The sequence below is a fragment of the Schistocerca serialis genome, chromosome 3, assembly GCF_023864345.2.
Source record: "Schistocerca serialis cubense isolate TAMUIC-IGC-003099 chromosome 3, iqSchSeri2.2, whole genome shotgun sequence".
Classification (NCBI taxonomy): domain Eukaryota; kingdom Metazoa; phylum Arthropoda; class Insecta; order Orthoptera; family Acrididae; genus Schistocerca; species Schistocerca serialis.
In genome coordinates this window covers 148,423,369-148,440,971 of record NC_064640.1, presented here as the reverse complement: position 1 = coordinate 148,440,971, position 17,603 = coordinate 148,423,369, and the positions used below count along the sequence as shown (strand labels likewise).

General features: G+C 39.6%; 1 protein-coding gene across 2 annotated transcripts in view; it reads left to right on the top strand.

The window, feature by feature from the left end:
- Positions 1-12,006: 12,006 nt before the first annotated feature.
- LOC126469857 (nuclear pore complex protein Nup98-Nup96-like) overlaps positions 12,007-17,603 on the top strand; it is a 232,716-nt gene continuing 227,119 nt past the window's right edge. Inside the window, exon 1 of one of the 2 annotated variants that reach the window (XM_050097163.1) lies at positions 12,007-12,158. The gene's annotated coding sequence lies outside the window, so the exon portion shown is untranslated. The remainder of the gene's footprint in view (positions 12,159-17,603) is intronic. The other variant, XM_050097164.1, reaches the window with a different exon arrangement.

The window sequence follows — 17,603 nt, the reverse complement described above, 5'->3', positions numbered from 1 at the left end:
CAGGAGTAAAATACAGGGAGCGTAAGGCTATTTACAATTTGTACAGAAACCAGATGGCAGTTATAAGAGTCGAGGGACATGAAAGGGTAGCAGTGGTTGGGAAGGGAGTGAGACAGGGTTGTAGCCTCTCCCTGATGTTATTCAATCTGTATATTGAGCAAGCAGTAAAGGAAACAAAAGAAAAATTCGGAGTAGACATTAAAATTCATGGAGAAGAAATAAAAACTTTGAGGTTCGCCAACGACATTGTAATTCTGTCAGAGACAGCAAAGGACTTGGAAGAGCAGTTGAACAGAATGGACAGTGTCTTGAAAGGAGGATATAAGATGAACATCAACAAAAGCAAAACGAGGATAATGGAATGTAGTCGAATTAAGTTGGGTGATGCTGAAGGAATTAGATTAGAAAATGAGACACTTAAAGTAGTAAAGGAGTTTTGCTATTTGGGGAGCAAAATAACTAATGATGGTCGAAGTAGAGAGGATATAAAATGTAGACTGGCAATGGCAAGGAAAGCGTTTCTGAAGAAGAGAAAATTGTTAACATCGAGTATAGATTTAAGTGTCAGGAAGTCGTTTCTGAAAGTATTTGTAAGGAGTGTAGCCATGTATGGAAGTAAAACATGGACGATAAATAATTTGGACAAGAAGAGAATAGAAGCTTTCGAAATGTGGTGGTACAGAAGAATGCTGAAGATTAGGTGGGTAGATGACATAACTAATGAGGAGGTATTGAATGGAATTGGGGAGAAGAGGAGTTTGTGGCACAACTTGACAAGAAGAAGGGACTGGTTGGTAGGACATGTTCTGAGGCATCAAGGGATCACAAATTTAGCATTGGAGGGCAGCATGGGGGGTAAAAATCATAGAGGGAGACCAAGAGATGAATACACTAAGCAGATTCAGAAGGATGTAGGTTGCAGTAAGTACTGGGAGATGAAGAAGCTTGCACAGGATAGAATAGCATGGAGAGCTGCATCAAACCAGTCTCAGGTCTGAAGACCACAACAAAAAACAACAAGGTAACGTGAGTGTGAAACCACGAGTAGGAAACACTGCAGGGTGGATGTGTCAGTTGAAATAGCCTAAGTTACGTTTTACTGTTCTTCTTTTGTTCTTGTGGTCCGGCTGCTGTGTACGATAGCTGTGAACAAAATTATTCTTACCGAATTTGTCTTCTAGCAGGGTCATGCTGCAAGAGAGTGTCTCACTATTAACAGCTACTGAATGACAAACTCATCTCTAATGATGATACACGGTATTGTTTGAACTGCTTACGTAAATTATGAAGACAGAGCCAATTATCAATAAGTCGTAACTTCAAATAAATCATTCAACATGTCTAACCACACCAAACTCAAAGTAAGGTTACAGGTTACTTATAAATGGTGGAAAAATCGATTTTTTAATGAATTTATTAAATTCTATAGTCTTTCCTGGTTACCTTGATATATACATTATAGGGTTTCAAATGAAATGACCTATATATAGCATATTTTAAAGTTACGGGAGTAACGGTCATCTATGACGCCACATCCCTTTTATTTCTGTTGCAGAAACCAGTACTGTTTCTAAAAGAACTGTGCACTTTCTGTTTCCAGCGATTATACATATGATGCATTGTACACGATGGTGACAGTGCAGGTTTCTAGCGTCTGTAAATAATTATCTTTGGTAGTATTTACTTTTGTGTTGATGAAGCAGTTTGTTCACACGTTACTGGATGTTTGTTGCCCAAGTGCTACACATATTTGTGGAAGTACAAAAAAAATGTTCAAATGTGTGTGAAAGCTTATGGGACTTAACTGCTAAGGTCATCAGTCCCTAAGCCTACACACTACTTAACCTAAATTATCTTAAGGACAAACACACACACACCCATGCCTGAGGGAGGACTCGAACCTCCACCGGTACCAGCCGCACAGTCCACGACTGCAGCGCCTTTGACTGCTTGGTTAATCGCACGTGGCTTGGGAGTACATATCCTTTAGTGTGCAATAAGTACGAACTATGCCATGCATCAAGAAATTCAATAAAAGGAAATTCCGTGGTAACCAGTTCACACCCTAAATTGCTCCAGGCAAATGCCGGGATGGTTCCTTTCAAAGGGCACGGCCGACTTCCTTCCCCGTCATTCCCTAATCCGATGAGACTGATGACCTCGCTGTCTGGTCTCCTTCCCCGAAACAACCAACCAACCAGTTCGCATACAAAGCATGCCACACTGTTGAAAGTAACCTGTGCATCAGTTCTTCAGGGAAGAAATGCCCACATGGCACACCTCCTGGTGATTCAAATTTTTGTGTTAACAATGATGCTGTTTGTAATGGATTTGTTGTTGTTGGTGTGGACATCTTATCTTCTTTTATAAAGGAAGTGGCGAAATGTAAACAATGTGATGATGTAGGCTGTCTGGAAATAACTTAACAACAAAGTAGCAGGAAGGGTTTAGCGTCAATATTAGTTGTTATGTGTAGATACTGCGATAAATCTACCTCTAAAATGACTTCGAACATTGTGTGTAATTCATATGACGTTAAGTTGGAGTTAGTGTATGCAATGCGTGCAATAGGGAAAGGAAAAAAAAGGCTGCTCAAACGTTTGGTGGTTTGATTGACCTTCCTCATCCTCCCAGTAGGTTTAGCAAGTACATAAAAATACTTTTAGGCGCCTTTGCGGTTGTTTCTAAAGCATCTATGAAATGTGCAGTAGAAGAAACTGTAAATATTAGTGGAACCAGGGACATTGCTGTTGCACTTGATGGGACATTGCAACGTCGATGACATCGTTCCTTGAATGGTGTTGTAAGTGCTACTTTTGTGGAGAATGGAAAAGTTGTTGATGCTGAGTGCTTACCTAAGTACTGCCACACCTGCCATGGTAACACTGAAGGACATATTGAACATCAGTGTACTAAGAATTATGATCGTTACAGTGGAGGCATGGAGTGTGATGGAGCTCTACAGATATTTCAGAGGTCGGTGCCTGTTTATAACGTTGGATGTACGAAGTACCTAGGTGATGGGGACTCTAAAGTTTTCAATAACATTAATCAGTTCAATGTTTATGGTGATACCTTGGTAACAAAACTGGAGTGTTGTGACATGTGAGAAAGAGGATGGGTGCTGCATTGAGGAAGCTACGAAGATAAGTGAATGGAAAGTTGCTATCTGATGGAAAATCTCTGTGTGGCCGAGGCAGATTTACAGAAACTGAAACAGACCTTCTTCACAGTTATTATGGACTGGACATTAGACGAAATGCGCCTCTGAATGATGTTACAGCAATGAGAAAAGCTGTATGGGCCACCTACTTTCATAAGTTATCGACAGATGACCACCCTGTTCACAGACTTTGCCCTAAAGGAGCAGATTCTTGGTGTGGTTACCAAAAAGCAAAAGAAAGTGGTCAAATATATCATCATAAGCATTCTCTTCCTGAGCCTGTTATGAATGAGATAAAATCAATTTTTAGAGACCTGAGTGACACTGTTTTACTTTGTAAATGTCTTCATGGGGGCACTCAGAATACAAATGAAAGTTTCAACCACTGCACATGGGAAAGATTACCCAAGAGTTTTTTGTAGGACTATCTACATTAAAAGTTTGTGTACTAGATGCAGTGATATGCTTCAATGATCAAGTGATAGAAGGTTGGAGGTCCTGAGAAATTTAGGCATAAAATGTGGCTCTAATGTGGAAAGATCAATTGCTTGCATGAAGCTGAAAGATTCGCTATTCAATTTACCAAGGAAGCAAGAAGTCTTAAAAGGAATGCCAAGATGAAGCTTGAAAATGAAGAAATGCTGCAAGATGAAGACTATGCTCCAGGAAAGTTCTGAGGCACGATTTAATTGGACTATCATCTTGATTGGCAATTTTTTGCAAGTTGTATTTTTCAGAATTCAGGTACAAGTATTTCCTAAAGTTTACAAAGCAGTGCTCTATTTTTTTCTCTAACTTACAGTGGTCCATACCCATGTAGTACACCTAAGCTTTATTGTAGAATCAACTAATTTATAGGAAAAATAACATTTTTATTAGGAAAAAAGTTATAAAAATGAAAATGTAAGATTTGATAATTTTTATTCTTGTAATATACATAATAGGTGGAATAAAAAATTTGGTTTCCTTCAAATGTATAACATTGGATTAAGTGGTACCTCAATCTGAGGAAGCATTTTGGAAAAAAAATTGCATCAATTTCTTTGTAATTTTTCAAATAACCCTAAGCAGGTTCAAAAATATTCAAAATACTTCTAATTTGTTTAGAAAGTGTGCTGCATTATCTGATATCAACAAAAAATCTGTAAAACATATACATTATAAACAGTGACTGACAGAAATAGGTGTTGATTTTTACATAATACTGAGTCAGAAAAGTACCCTGTATCCTTAAGACCTAAGATTTACTATCTTCGTTTGTCTTGAGCGTTTACATTGTAGCATGTCTGCCCTCTCTGGAGTATTCATGACACTTTCATGTGGTGTTACCAAGGCATAAACGTCCATGACCACGAAGTGCTACTGCACTTGCCATGCTGCACCTTCTGCCTGCTGTGTTATGTCGCTGCATACACACCACAGTTTGGGGTGTGCACAGTAGATTTTTCACACTACATAAAGTGTTTATAAAAGATACAACCATCTTTCGCCAGCATGACCATCTTCAGTGGAATATAGGTCATTCTCACGAATAACCCACATGGTTCAAATGGCTCTGAGCACTATGGGACTTAACATCTACGGTCATCAGTCCGAATAACCCATATTACACTTTAGGTGACATATTACTTTAACGGGAATGAGGTGGAGAGAGGCAGGTGGAAGTAGTAGAGGCAGTCATTTAGTTGACGAATATGGAAAAGAGCCCAGATTCTTGTGATCTAAACTGCCTGGAAAATTATCACTAAAATGACCAGAAAAACCAATAAAATGATTTTAAAATGATATAAAAAATATGAAGTGAATTATAAAAAGAACTAGAGTAAATAAAAATTTCATGAAAGTTAGAACTAAAACTGCAAACCGAATAATTAATTTTAAATTACTGTGTTTTTCTTTAAGAAATCTCATTCTTTGAAGCTATAAGAAAGTTGTTGTACAACCATCTTAGAGCTGTTGCAGTGTATGACAGTCAGCATGTATAGGTTCTTGAAAGTGAGTGGATGCCTGTTGTTGGACAGTACACCCCTATAGTTAAAAACATCTTTCAACATTTTCTGAAACAACCAGAGTGTGCACTTCTATAGTTTCCTTTAGCTTCGGAAACGAATCTAAAAAATGAATACATGAATATTGATATTTCACAAATGGATACTATGCTTTGTACAATAGTAATACAAAACATACACCTTTTTCGGTACCTATATCTGGTAAAGGTTAATAACAGTAAGTGATGCAGCAGAAATGACAGGCAGATGAACCTTCAATTTATGTTCAACATGCACAAATACATTCTTGAGCATTTTCTTTGGTTTTCCTAGAGGCACATGCATTGCTCATTCTTGTCAACACTCAAAGAATGAACTGTTGTGTCGAAGTGGACGTTAATCACAAACATGTAAGAAATGAAGTAAATTCTTAAAAACGAAATCGTCCTTGAAACATGTAATACAATAAGTTTCCTATATGATGAAAAACTTACAATTAAAATTACATTTCTATAGCCATAATATCTGGAATTTTAGTACTTGTGAACAATGTATAGCTTGTAAGGAAAGGAAGACCACATATCAACAAACTCCAGGCATTACTAATAAGCTATAATAAAATGAAAGGAATCTACCAATGAACAGAGTGATGAAAGTACTAAATATATATTATTCCATTAAGAGGGATGTCCCTGGTGATAGTTCCATCTTGGAAATAATGCCTTCCAAAAGCATAAAAAATCAGCATCCTACTTCCTGCATGCATCTTCATAAACTGCAAATGGCTGTTGGCCTTACAAAACAGCTGCAAAACAAAACACGCCTAAAAAAGCTTACTTATTCAAAATTTATGATTAACAACTGCCATACAATAACTTTATGATGAAACATATTTCATTACATTTATTTTCAGTGTCTGAAGGTGTGTTTATCTGTACTGTGTGGATGCTGATTGGTACTCGTTAACAGAAGTAGGAACTTGTCATCACTAAAACTACTACTAACCTATCTGATCTGTTCCTTGAGCAACTGTTGTACAACAGCCTTCATTTAATTGATTTCATTATCACTACATCTACATCTACATTTATACTCCGCAAGCCACCCAACGGTGTGTGGCGGAGGGCACTTCACGTGCCACTGTCATTACCTCCCTTTTGTGTTCCAGTCGCGTATGGTTCGCGGGAAGAACGACTGTCTGAAAGCCTCCCTGCGCGCTCGAACCTCTCTCATTTTACATTCGTGATCTCCTCGGGAGGTATAAGTAGGGGGAAGCAATATATTCGATACCGCATCCAGAAACGCACCATCTCGAAACCTGGCGAGCAAGCTACACCGCGATGCAGAGCGCCTCTCTTGCAGAGTCTGCCACTTGAGTTTGCTAAACATCTCCGTAACGCTATCACGATTACCAAATAACCCTATGACGAAACGCGCCGCTCTTCCCTGTATCTTCTCTATTTCCTCCGTCAACCCGATCTGGTACGGATCCCACACTGATGAGCAATACTCAAGTATAGGTCGAATGAGTGTTTTGTAAGCCACCTCCTTTGTTGATGGACTACATTTTCTAAGCACTCTCCCAATGAATCTCAACCTGGTACCCGCCTTACCAACAATTAATTTTATGTGATCATTCCACTTCAAATCGTTCCGCACGCATACTCCCAGATATTTTACAGAAGTAACTGCTACCAGTATTTGTTCCGCTATCATATAATCATACAATAAAGGATCCTTCTTTCTATGTATTCGCAATGCATTACATTTGTCTATCTATGTTAAGGGTCAGTTGCCACTCCCTGCAACAAGTGCCTATCTGCTGCAGATCTTCCTGCATTTCGCTACAATTTTCTAATGTTGCCACTTCTCTGTATACTACAGCATCATCTGTGAAAAGCCGCATGGAACTTCCGACACTATCTACTAGGTCATATATATATATATATATATACACTCCTGGAAATGGAAAAAAGAACACATTGACACCGGTGTGTCAGACCCACCATACTTGCTCCGGACACTGCGAGAGGGCTGTACAAGCAATGATCACACGCACGGCACAGCGGACACACCAGGAACCGCGGTGTTGGCCGTCGAATGGCGCTAGCTGCGCAGCATTTGTGCACCGCCGCCGTCAGTGTCAGCCAGTTTGCCGTGGCATACGGAGCTCCATCGCAGTCTTTAACACTGGTAGCATGCCGCGACAGCGTGGACGTGAACCGTATGTGCAGTTGACGGACTTTGAGCGAGGGCGTATAGTGGGCATGCGGGAGGCCGGGTGGACGTACCGCCGAATTGCTCAACACGTGGGGCGTGAGGTCTCCACAGTACATCGATGTTGTCGCCAGTGGTCGGCGGAAGGTGCACGTGCCCGTCGACCTGGGACCGGACCGCAGCGACGCACGGATGCACGCCAAGACCGTAGGATCCTACGCAGTGCCGTAGGGGACCGCACCGCCACTTCCCAGCAAATTAGGGACACTGTTGCTCCTGGGGTATCGGCGAGGACCATTCGCAACCGTCTCCACGAAGCTGGGCTACGGTCCCGCACACCGTTAGGCCGTCTTCCGCTCACGCCCCAACATCGTGCAGCCCGCCTCCAGTGGTGTCGCGACAGGCGTGAATGGAGGGACGAATGGAGACGTGTCGTCTTCAGCGATGAGAGTCGCTTCTGCCTTGGTGCCAATGATGGTCGTATGCGTGTTTGGCGCCGTGCAGGTGAGCGCCACAATCAGGACTGCATACGACCGAGGCACACAGGGCCAACACCCGGCATCATGGTGTGGGGAGCGATCTCCTACACTGGCCGTACACCACTGGTGATCGTCGAGGGTCCACTGAATAGTGCACGGTACATCCAAACCGTCATCGAAGCCATCGTTCTACCATTCCTAGACCGGCAAGGGAACTTGCTGTTCCAACAGGACAATGCACGTCCGCATGTATCCCGTGCCACCCAACGTGCTCTAGAAGGTGTAAGTCAACTACCCTGGCCAGCAAGATCTCCGGATCTGTCCCCCCTTGAGCATGTTTGGGACTGGATGAAGCGTCGTCTCACGCGGTCTGCACGTCCAGCACGAACGCTGGTCCAACTGAGGCGCCAGGTGGAAATGGCATGGCAAGCCGTTCCACAGGACTACATCCAGCATCTCTACGATCGTCTCCATGGGAGAATAGCAGCCTGCTCTGCTGCGAAAGGTGGATATCCACTGTACTAGTGTCGACATTGTGCATGCTCTGTTGCCTGTGTCTATGTGCCTGTGGTTCTGTCAGTGTGATCATGTGATGTATCTGACCCCAGGAATGTGTCAATAAAGTTTCCCCTTCCTGGGACAATGAATTCACGGTGTTCTTATTTCAATTTCCAGGAGTGTATATATATATATATATATATATATATATATATATATATATATATATATATATAGTGAAAAGCAATGGTCCCATAACACTCCCCTGTGGCACGCCAGAAGTTACCTTTATGTCTGTAGACGTCTCTCCATTGAGAACAACATGCTGTGTTCTGTTTGCTAAAGACTCTTCAATCCAGCCACACAGCTGGTCTGATATTCCGTAGGCGCTTACTTTGTTTATCAGGCGACAGTGTGGAACTGTATCGAACGTCTTCCGGAAGTCAAGGAAAATAGCATCTACCTGCGAGCCTGTATCTAATATTTTCTGGGTCTCATGAACAAATAAAGCGAGTTGGGTCTCACACGATCGCTGTTTCCGGAATCCATGTTGATTCCTACAGAGTAGATTCTGGGTTTCCAGAAATGACATGATACGCGAGCAAAAAACATATTCTAAAATTCTACAAGAGATCGACGTAAGAGATATAGGTCTATAGTTTTGCGCATCTGCTCGACGACCCTTAGAGACTTGCGGTACACGGCTGTTAGAAGGGGGGCAAGTTCTTTCGCGTACTCTGTGTAGAATCGAATTGGTATCCCATCAGGTCCAGTGGACTTTCCTCTGTTGAGTGATTCCAGTTGCTTTTCTATTCCTTGGACACTTATTTAGATGTCAGCCATTTTTTCGTTTGTGCAAGGATTTAGAGAAGAAACTGCAGTGCGGTTTTCCTGTGTGAAACAGCTTTGGAAAAAGGTGTTTAGTATTTCAGCTTTACACGTGTCATCCTCTGTTTCAATGCCATCATCATCCCGGAGTGTGTGGATATGCTGTTTCGAGCCACTTACTGATTTAACGAAAGACCAGAACTTCCTAGGATTTTCTGTCAAGTCGGTACATAAAATTTTACTTTCGAAATCACTGAACGCTTCATGCATAGCCCTCCTTACACTAACTTTGACATCGTTTAGCTTCTGTTTGTGTGATATAAGCACCATATTTGAGCAAGAGCGCCTCGATAATGTGCTTTCATGAAACCTAACTGATTGGTACAATTTGAGAGTGTTGTCTGCAGTACATGAAGTTATCTCTAAATTTTTCCATAGTCAACACTGAGTTGTAAATGAGCATACGTACGTCAATGTGGTTTGCCTGTAGTTCTGTGCACTGTGAGGTGTTAAAGTATAGTGAATAGAATGAAAAAATGAACGATGTTCATAAGATTTTGTACCTCCTAAACGAATGAAAAACGAAAATAAAAGTGAGAGAACAGAAAAGTATACTACTTACAATGCAATATCACAGAGAAAAGGGTGAGTGAAACTCAAATATCTCTATTAAAAATCTCAGTAACTGTACTGATGGAAAAGATACAGACCAAACCAGTACCTCTGCTGGTTTCCAGTGCTTTTGTGTACAGCAATCAGTATTTACCATGTCTAAAATCATGCAGGAAAAAAGGTATGAGATTTTATTCAATTAATGGCAACTTGCAAAAATTATAATTCAATGATAATGTTGTTCACATAAAGACTAATTCGCAATGACTGTCATGTCAGGGTGTATTCACGCTATCCACCATATCACTTCACATCGAGTAAACTCAAATTATGTGAACGCAAATCGCATGGCTGTCCTCAACACTTTTCAATCTATAACAGATATCAAGATACAACAAAGAATAATAGGAAAGAACGAATAACAAAGACATAGAGCAACAAGTGAAATCAAACATGAGAAGCAAGATCTACAGAAAACATGATGAATTGAAGTGCATATGGAGGAAGAGAACATGGCTGTCCATCAGGAGAAATTGAGCTTGGTGTCACATGATCATGAATGGATGGTGACATCAGCCATCAAAACTTTGTTCTCGAGAATCCGTGATGGTGTTCAGACATGGCGTGACAACCAGTGTTAGTGCCACAATTTGCGGTGTATTGTGGGATGATTTGGCATGCCACGATGTGATGGCCAGTGTGAACTGGCCTTAACCTTCCCACATATGAAATATGACCCCACATATGTGTTGGTAAATACAGTTTGATACTGTCATAAAAATTTTTGTCATAGAGTGCTGATCGATTCCTGTCAAATAAATTAATTCTTGCGTTCCAGAATTTTTCATTTTTATGTTCAATCTGTCAATCCATCAACATCAGATAATTAAAAGCAATACAAGCACCACTGGACAAGGCATGACTGCAGGCCAGTTCATACTGGCTGTCATGGCACCATCAGTGCACGGCATCGTCATTTCAAGGTGTACTCAGACTATCTGTCATGTCACGATACGTCAGATCAATTGAAGTCACGTAATCTCAACTTGCATGTCTGTCCTGAGTTGTGTTTTCGAGGGAATTCCGGTTTTTGCAAGACGATTTTCAACTGTTTGTAAGTGGGAAGAGCGCACACACAATATGGTAGCTTATGCATGAGGATGCTGGAGTGGAAAAGAAAAAAAATGGGTGGGTCTGAAAATGTCATTACGTGATACAGAAGGGGAATTTCATGCATTATTTACAAGGAGCTCGAGGAATCAGAACTTTATAAATATTTTAGAAACTCAGAGCACCAGGTTTTTCATTTGTTACGTTAAATAGCAACCAAAATTACTAAAAGGAACACATTGCTACGAGCTGCCATCACACTCTGTGAAAAATTGACTTGTTTAAGGTTTAGTTGTCAGTCTTCTGCAAATTTTTGTGCAATAGTTATATCGCACTCAGTACCTTTCCCTTGAATATTTGTAAGTTTTCTTTACACCTTGTATTTAGCTTTTAATAATTCAAGTGCCGTGTTTGTACTGAGTCAGCTAGTGGAACGACGTAAATATTGATCGCTGGTGCTTGCGAAGCTATTTCACACGCAATCCAGAGAGCTGATTAGCAATAAATAGTTAGATTAGATTAGAGTAGATTAATACTTGTTCCATAGATCATGAATACGACACTTTGTAATGATGTGGAACGTGTCAGGTTAATAAAAGATGTCTGTAAAAGATATTACATTACACAAATTATTGCATGACACTAATGTTTAAGTTGTTGTTTTTTTTATTTAAACAAACAAGTCTAATACAATAGTTGATGCACATTTCGCAAGAGAAGCATCTTGTTACTGTAGCAGTTGCTGAAGGTTTCAGTCCCTCTCTTTATGAAAGATTCCAAGTGACTAACAACGTACAAATAACTTCCACTTACTAATCAATCTGATTCTGCTCACAGTACTTTTATCACTTCAAGTTGTAGCCATATTGCAATCCATTGCACTGGAAAATATTGAATACGATATCGCCATGTTTATAAATACACTCAATAACTGTAGCAGAGGGCAAGTAAATTAATGCCATTGTGTCATAAGGTCAGACTGCTGTCTCACTGCTTCAATTAATCTTTCGCCATTTATTATAAATTTATAAAGCTTAACAAAATAAATAACGAACAACAAAGACAGAATAACAATAACTGGCATGTTGACGAAGGAGGGAGTAAGACAAAGTGTTACTCTTGTGCTAGTGTGTAATGCATGGAGGCCCAGCTGATCGTAGCAGTGATCTCTGGACACTAACATTGAAGGCTGTATATTTCGAAAGTGTTTGTAACCGGTCGTTTCAAAAATCTGAACTTGTGAATGACAGCTTCTAAGCGAAGGTAAGAATCCCCGTGGTTTTAAAACTGTTTTGCACGTTTTTTGTTAGGTTATGTGATTCATATTCCACTTGTGCGACAGTAGCCAGCAGGTGCGCGGGAAGAACTTGTGGATACTACGTAGTTGACCGGTGTAAACAAGTCAACTGCTTGTTCATATTTACGATTAAATACCTTTTAGTTACGCAGAATTATTCTTAGTATTGTAATTATGAGTGTGCAGTTGTAAGTACACGGATGCAATCTATATGCTGTTGAGAAGACAAATACTTGTTGGGGTGCGACGGTTATATTTACGTTAGTGGATGCATCGTGTGAGGTAGAAGATATTTTCTTCGTGTTACTGTAGCATTGAAATATTAATACATCTACTTGCATTTTTGACGCAGTTTCTGCATTTCACGTCACAAAAGTGTTTCTACTTTTAACCCAGAGAGAGCTGAAAAACATCTTTAAGTCACTGTCTGGAACTCATGACTTCAGCAACATTGGCTTTACACGCAGTTGCTGATTTTGGTAATAAAAAAACATACAAAATTGATGTAGTTTTACATACTGACGTTCATTGTCATTGTGCAATCATTGTCTGTGGCAGCACCTCAAATAAAAAGTATCTATTGTACGGAATCGTGCTGGAAGAATAATTTCTGGTGCCCACCTTCGAATTTCACGTTGACGACTGTTAAAACGAAATTGGGCATACGAAGTTACGTAGACGGTTAACATTCCTTAATTTTTTATAGAGAAACTGTATTTTATTTGTAAATCTGGCACTTCTATCGCGGGTTGTGGCGGAAATAATCCCGGTATATGAAAAAAGTAAATAATCAAATAAAATGGAATGAATTGTCTCTAAGTGTCGTGATATTTCGTGTAATCTGAAGAGGAGTACTTAATAACATGTTACAGTGAAGATTTCATTTATAAAAAAAAACATCGTTTAGTTGTAGAAATCGTGCGCATCTTGGCTTATTTTCTCTGTTGGGAAACCGTTGTTGGGTGGGGGGAAATAGTCCATTTGAAGATAGTGTACGTGTAGCAACGCAATGGAAATAAGTATGATATAAATGTAACGATGTGGTTGAGCGAAATGCGCAAGGTTCAGTGACAGCATCACGAACTTAACTTGACCCATGAATTGCTGATAATGGATTTTGTGCCCTTTCCGATTAGCATTTGTTAGTTGTGGTAGTTCTCAGCTTTTGCCGTAATTCAATGTTACCTTCGTTGACGGCACACCAGTAGTCAGTCGGTATTTTCGAATTCGTATATGCGTTTGTGTTGCTACTGAATTGGTACATGATAAAATTCCAGTTGTCAGGTGTCTACTTAGTGTAGCAAACGAGGCTTCCCACGAAAATTACTAGGAAAGTCAATTATTCTTTACGTTAATTTGCATAAATTGGTACTTCCACAAGTTAAGTCAGCTGTCGAAATGGCACTGGTAACAGTTGAAATGTCTAGTATACAAACATGCTTCATGCAAGGACATGAGGCATCAGTGAGGATAAACTTGAAATAAACTATTTGCTTGGGTGTCTAATAAGAATTAACAAAAAAAAGTATACACAGTTATAATGTAAAATACAATTATAAATGTTTGACTAAACTGGCAACTTCATATGATACTCTTGTGCAGCTCAACTTGTGTGCAGTTGCTATCAATTTTGACTGGACATTGAATCTGAACTCCGTTTGTTTTTTCTATGAAGCCCCGTGATGTTTATGGATTTGTTGTTTTCAGTCCTGAGACTGGTTTGATGCAGCTCTCCATGCTACTGTATCCTGTGCAAGCTGCTTCATCTCTCAGTACGTACTGCAGTCTACATCCTTCTGAATCTGCTTAGTGTATTCATCTCATGGTCTCCCTCTATGATTTTTACCCTCCACGCTGCCCTCCAAAACTATATTGGTGATGCCTTGATGCCTCAGAACATGTCCTACCAACCGATCCTTTCTTCTAGTCAAGTTATGCCACAAACTCTTCTCCCCAATCCTATTCAATACCTCCTCATTAGTTATGTGATCTACCCACTTTATCTTCAGCATTCTTCTGTAGCACCACATATTGAAAGCTTCTATTCTCTTCTTGTCCAAACTATTTATTGTCCATGTTTTACTTCCATACATGGCTACACTCCATACAAATTCTCTCAAAAACGACTTCCTGGCACTTAAATCTCAATGTTAACAAATTTTTCTTCTTCAGAAACGCTTTCCTTGCCATTGCCAGTCTACATTTTATATTCTCTCTACTTTGACCATCATCAGTTATTTTGCTCCCCAAATAGCAAAACGCCTTCACTACTTTGTGTCTCATTTCCTAATCTAATTCCCTCAGCATCACCCGACTTAATTGGACTACATTCCATTATCCTCGTTTTGCTTTTGTTGATGTTCATCTTATATCCTCCTTTCAAGACACTGTCCATTCCGTTCAACTGCTCTTCCAAGTCCTTTGCTCTGTCTGACAGAACTAGTGTCATCGGCGAACCTTGAAGTTTTTATTTCTTCTCCATGGATTTTAATACCTACTATGAATTTTTCTTTTGCTTCCTTTATTGCTAGCTCGGTATACAGATCGAATAACATCGGGGATAGACTACAACCGTGTCTCACTCCCTTCCCAAGTACTGCCCACTTTCATGTCCCGTGACTCTTATAATTGCCATCTGGTTTCTGTACAAATTGTAAATAACCTTTCGCTCCCTGTATTTTACCCCTGCCACCTTCAGAATATGAAAGAGAGTATTCCAGTCAACATTGTCAAAAGCTTTCTCTAAGTCTACAAATGCTAGGAATGTAGGTTTGCCTTTTCTTAATCTAGCTTCTAAGATAAGTCGTAGGGTCAGTATTGCCTCACATGTTCCAATATTTCTACGGAATCCAAACTGATCTTTCCCGAGGTCCACTTCTACCAGTTTTTCGATTCGTCTGTAAAGAATTTGCGTTACTATTTTGCAGCCATGACTTATTAAACTGATGGTTCAGTAATTTTCACACCTGTCAACACCTGATTTCTTTGGGATTGGAATTATTATATTCTTCTTGAAGTCTGAGGGTATTTTGCCTGTCTCATAGATTTTGCTCAGCAGATGGTAGAGTTTTGTCAGGACAGGCTCTCCCAAGGCTGTCAGTAGCTCTAATGGAATGCTGTCTACTCCCGGGGCCATGTTTCGACTTGGGTCTTGTATCATTCCCCCAACATGCAGGACAGATTGGATATTAAAGTGCCAGGTTTTGTGATACAGTGACCTGTGATGGTGTACAGCCAAATCAGAAATTCGAATGTGGTACATAACATATTTTGAAAGTATTAGCCACTTCTGAGCACACATGGTGTGAACACTTAATGCATTGAACTACAAATTGCTGCTTAGGTCTAATACATTCACTTTCACAGTTTGGTGAAAGAATTAGGAACAAAAAGGTCAGGAATGTCATATTGTATGGGAATTTTTAAAATGTGTAAGTCTTTAAAACTGCAACTTATGATAACGGACTGTTAACTTCTGAGGCTGTTGATGGATATCCCAACTTTGTACAGAGAATCTTCTAGTAAAATAGTTTATATCCAGCACAGCATTTATCCTGTAGTCGAGTCAATTACATAACACGTCGTTCGCACTTCACAGCTGAAAGCTGGCAACAGCACTTGTGGCAAGGGATCATCTTGTGCCAGTGTAACTATAGTTACCAAATGGGGTGTACACAAGCTGAAGTCATAAGTCAAAGCAGTTACTCATTGTACGGACTTAATGGTTCAAAGAACATTCCTTGAAGTTTGTGTTTGCTTAAAACAGATTTATCAGCTGTTGTGGACCTGGACAACTACAGATGGAGCCAACATTATTCAACAAATTTTGAAGCAGCACAAGTATCAAGATACAGTTTCATGTCCCACAAAATTATTATTTTATAATATTACTATTTGACAAAAGTTTTGTGAAGATGACCATCCTTTAACTGTTGTGTGGATGTTCAGGAAGCCAATGAAGATGGATTATTTGAGACCTACCACCTGCAAAACACAACTTTTTATTTTGTGCATTCATACATGTTGCGGCCACACTAGTGTGTGTTTATTGTTAGACCTCATTGTCAACATTTATTATATTTTACTTCCTGTATTCAGATTTTAAGTCCAGACTGTGCAGTTTTTGTTGCTTGCTTTCTTTGACTGCCACCCATGTATGATCCCTGCACAAGGGTGTTTGGTGTGTTTCAACACAAACTTGGGTATGGGATGTATGTGAAATGTGCTTTTGGCTGGCTGGTTTTTATGCTATACCTGCAGGATGTTGGTGTGCATATCTTCCCAGCACTGGGCAGCATATGACGTTCATTAAACGTTAGGTGCTAACATTTGTTTCTGTGCGATCAAGTACAATCTGGAAGATGTGCACAAAAAATGTTAAAATATCCTAATAGATGGATTGGTGGAGAAATTAATTTTATTGGCCTCCACATAAACTGATTAATGTTCTTTGGACATTTTGATGAGGTATACTTAAAAATATTTTTGTCTTTGGTAGTGTAAGACTAGTGTAAGAACTTCATTACGTAGTATTGTAACATTCAGGTGCAGGCACCCTGTACTCCTACAATGGAGATGAAAGAGTAAGGTGAAAATTTCTTGATCTGGCCCAGAGATGGAGTTTATATGAAAGAAATTATTGTTGTTGAACAATAACATAAACCATAACTTGAGTGGCAGAGTAGTTGTTGAATATTTTCTTATGGTACTGTGTGGTTAATTCTGATGGAGGATAAAGGGGTACCCCTATACTGAACAATTTTTTGGGAAGTTAGCAACACTACTGCTGTGAATTGCTTACTATATTAACCTGTGTACTTCATGAAGCACAGCTGCTTCCAGGTTTTGGCTTACTATTAGAGGACTCTCATTTCAGACTTCAGTAAAAGGTTTATAGGAGATTTGTTCCTTAGTTTTAACTTGTTAACAAATTTGCAGTTGAATTATCAAGTCACGTTTCTGCTCGACTATACAAAGATAAGATGTCCAAAAATAGCAGTTACGGAAGAAAAAATGCACAGTATATTGGAAGATGTGTGATAAAAGGTATGTGAATAGCTGACATCATAGGCATGTCATAAGAAATTTTAGTATGTCATATGGCAAAAATTACTAGGGAAGTGTTGTGCAAGATAGTTGTCATACTTGATTTCTTACCTAATCAGATTTGAATGGATTTGAGCTATATTTTTACAATTTTAAATAGAATTTAACTGATTTTGTCTATTTGTTACTGTGCATGAGACTTAGATCCAGCATTCAATACCAGAAATAAGATGCCAAGAAATTGTTTGAAAGGTGATAGTCTCACCTCAAAGGGAGGTGGATTTCTTCTGCTGGAAAGGCTGTAATAAGTGTTTCTTTGGTTGCAGAATGGATTGTACTTAACAACCCTACAAAAGACAGGACAA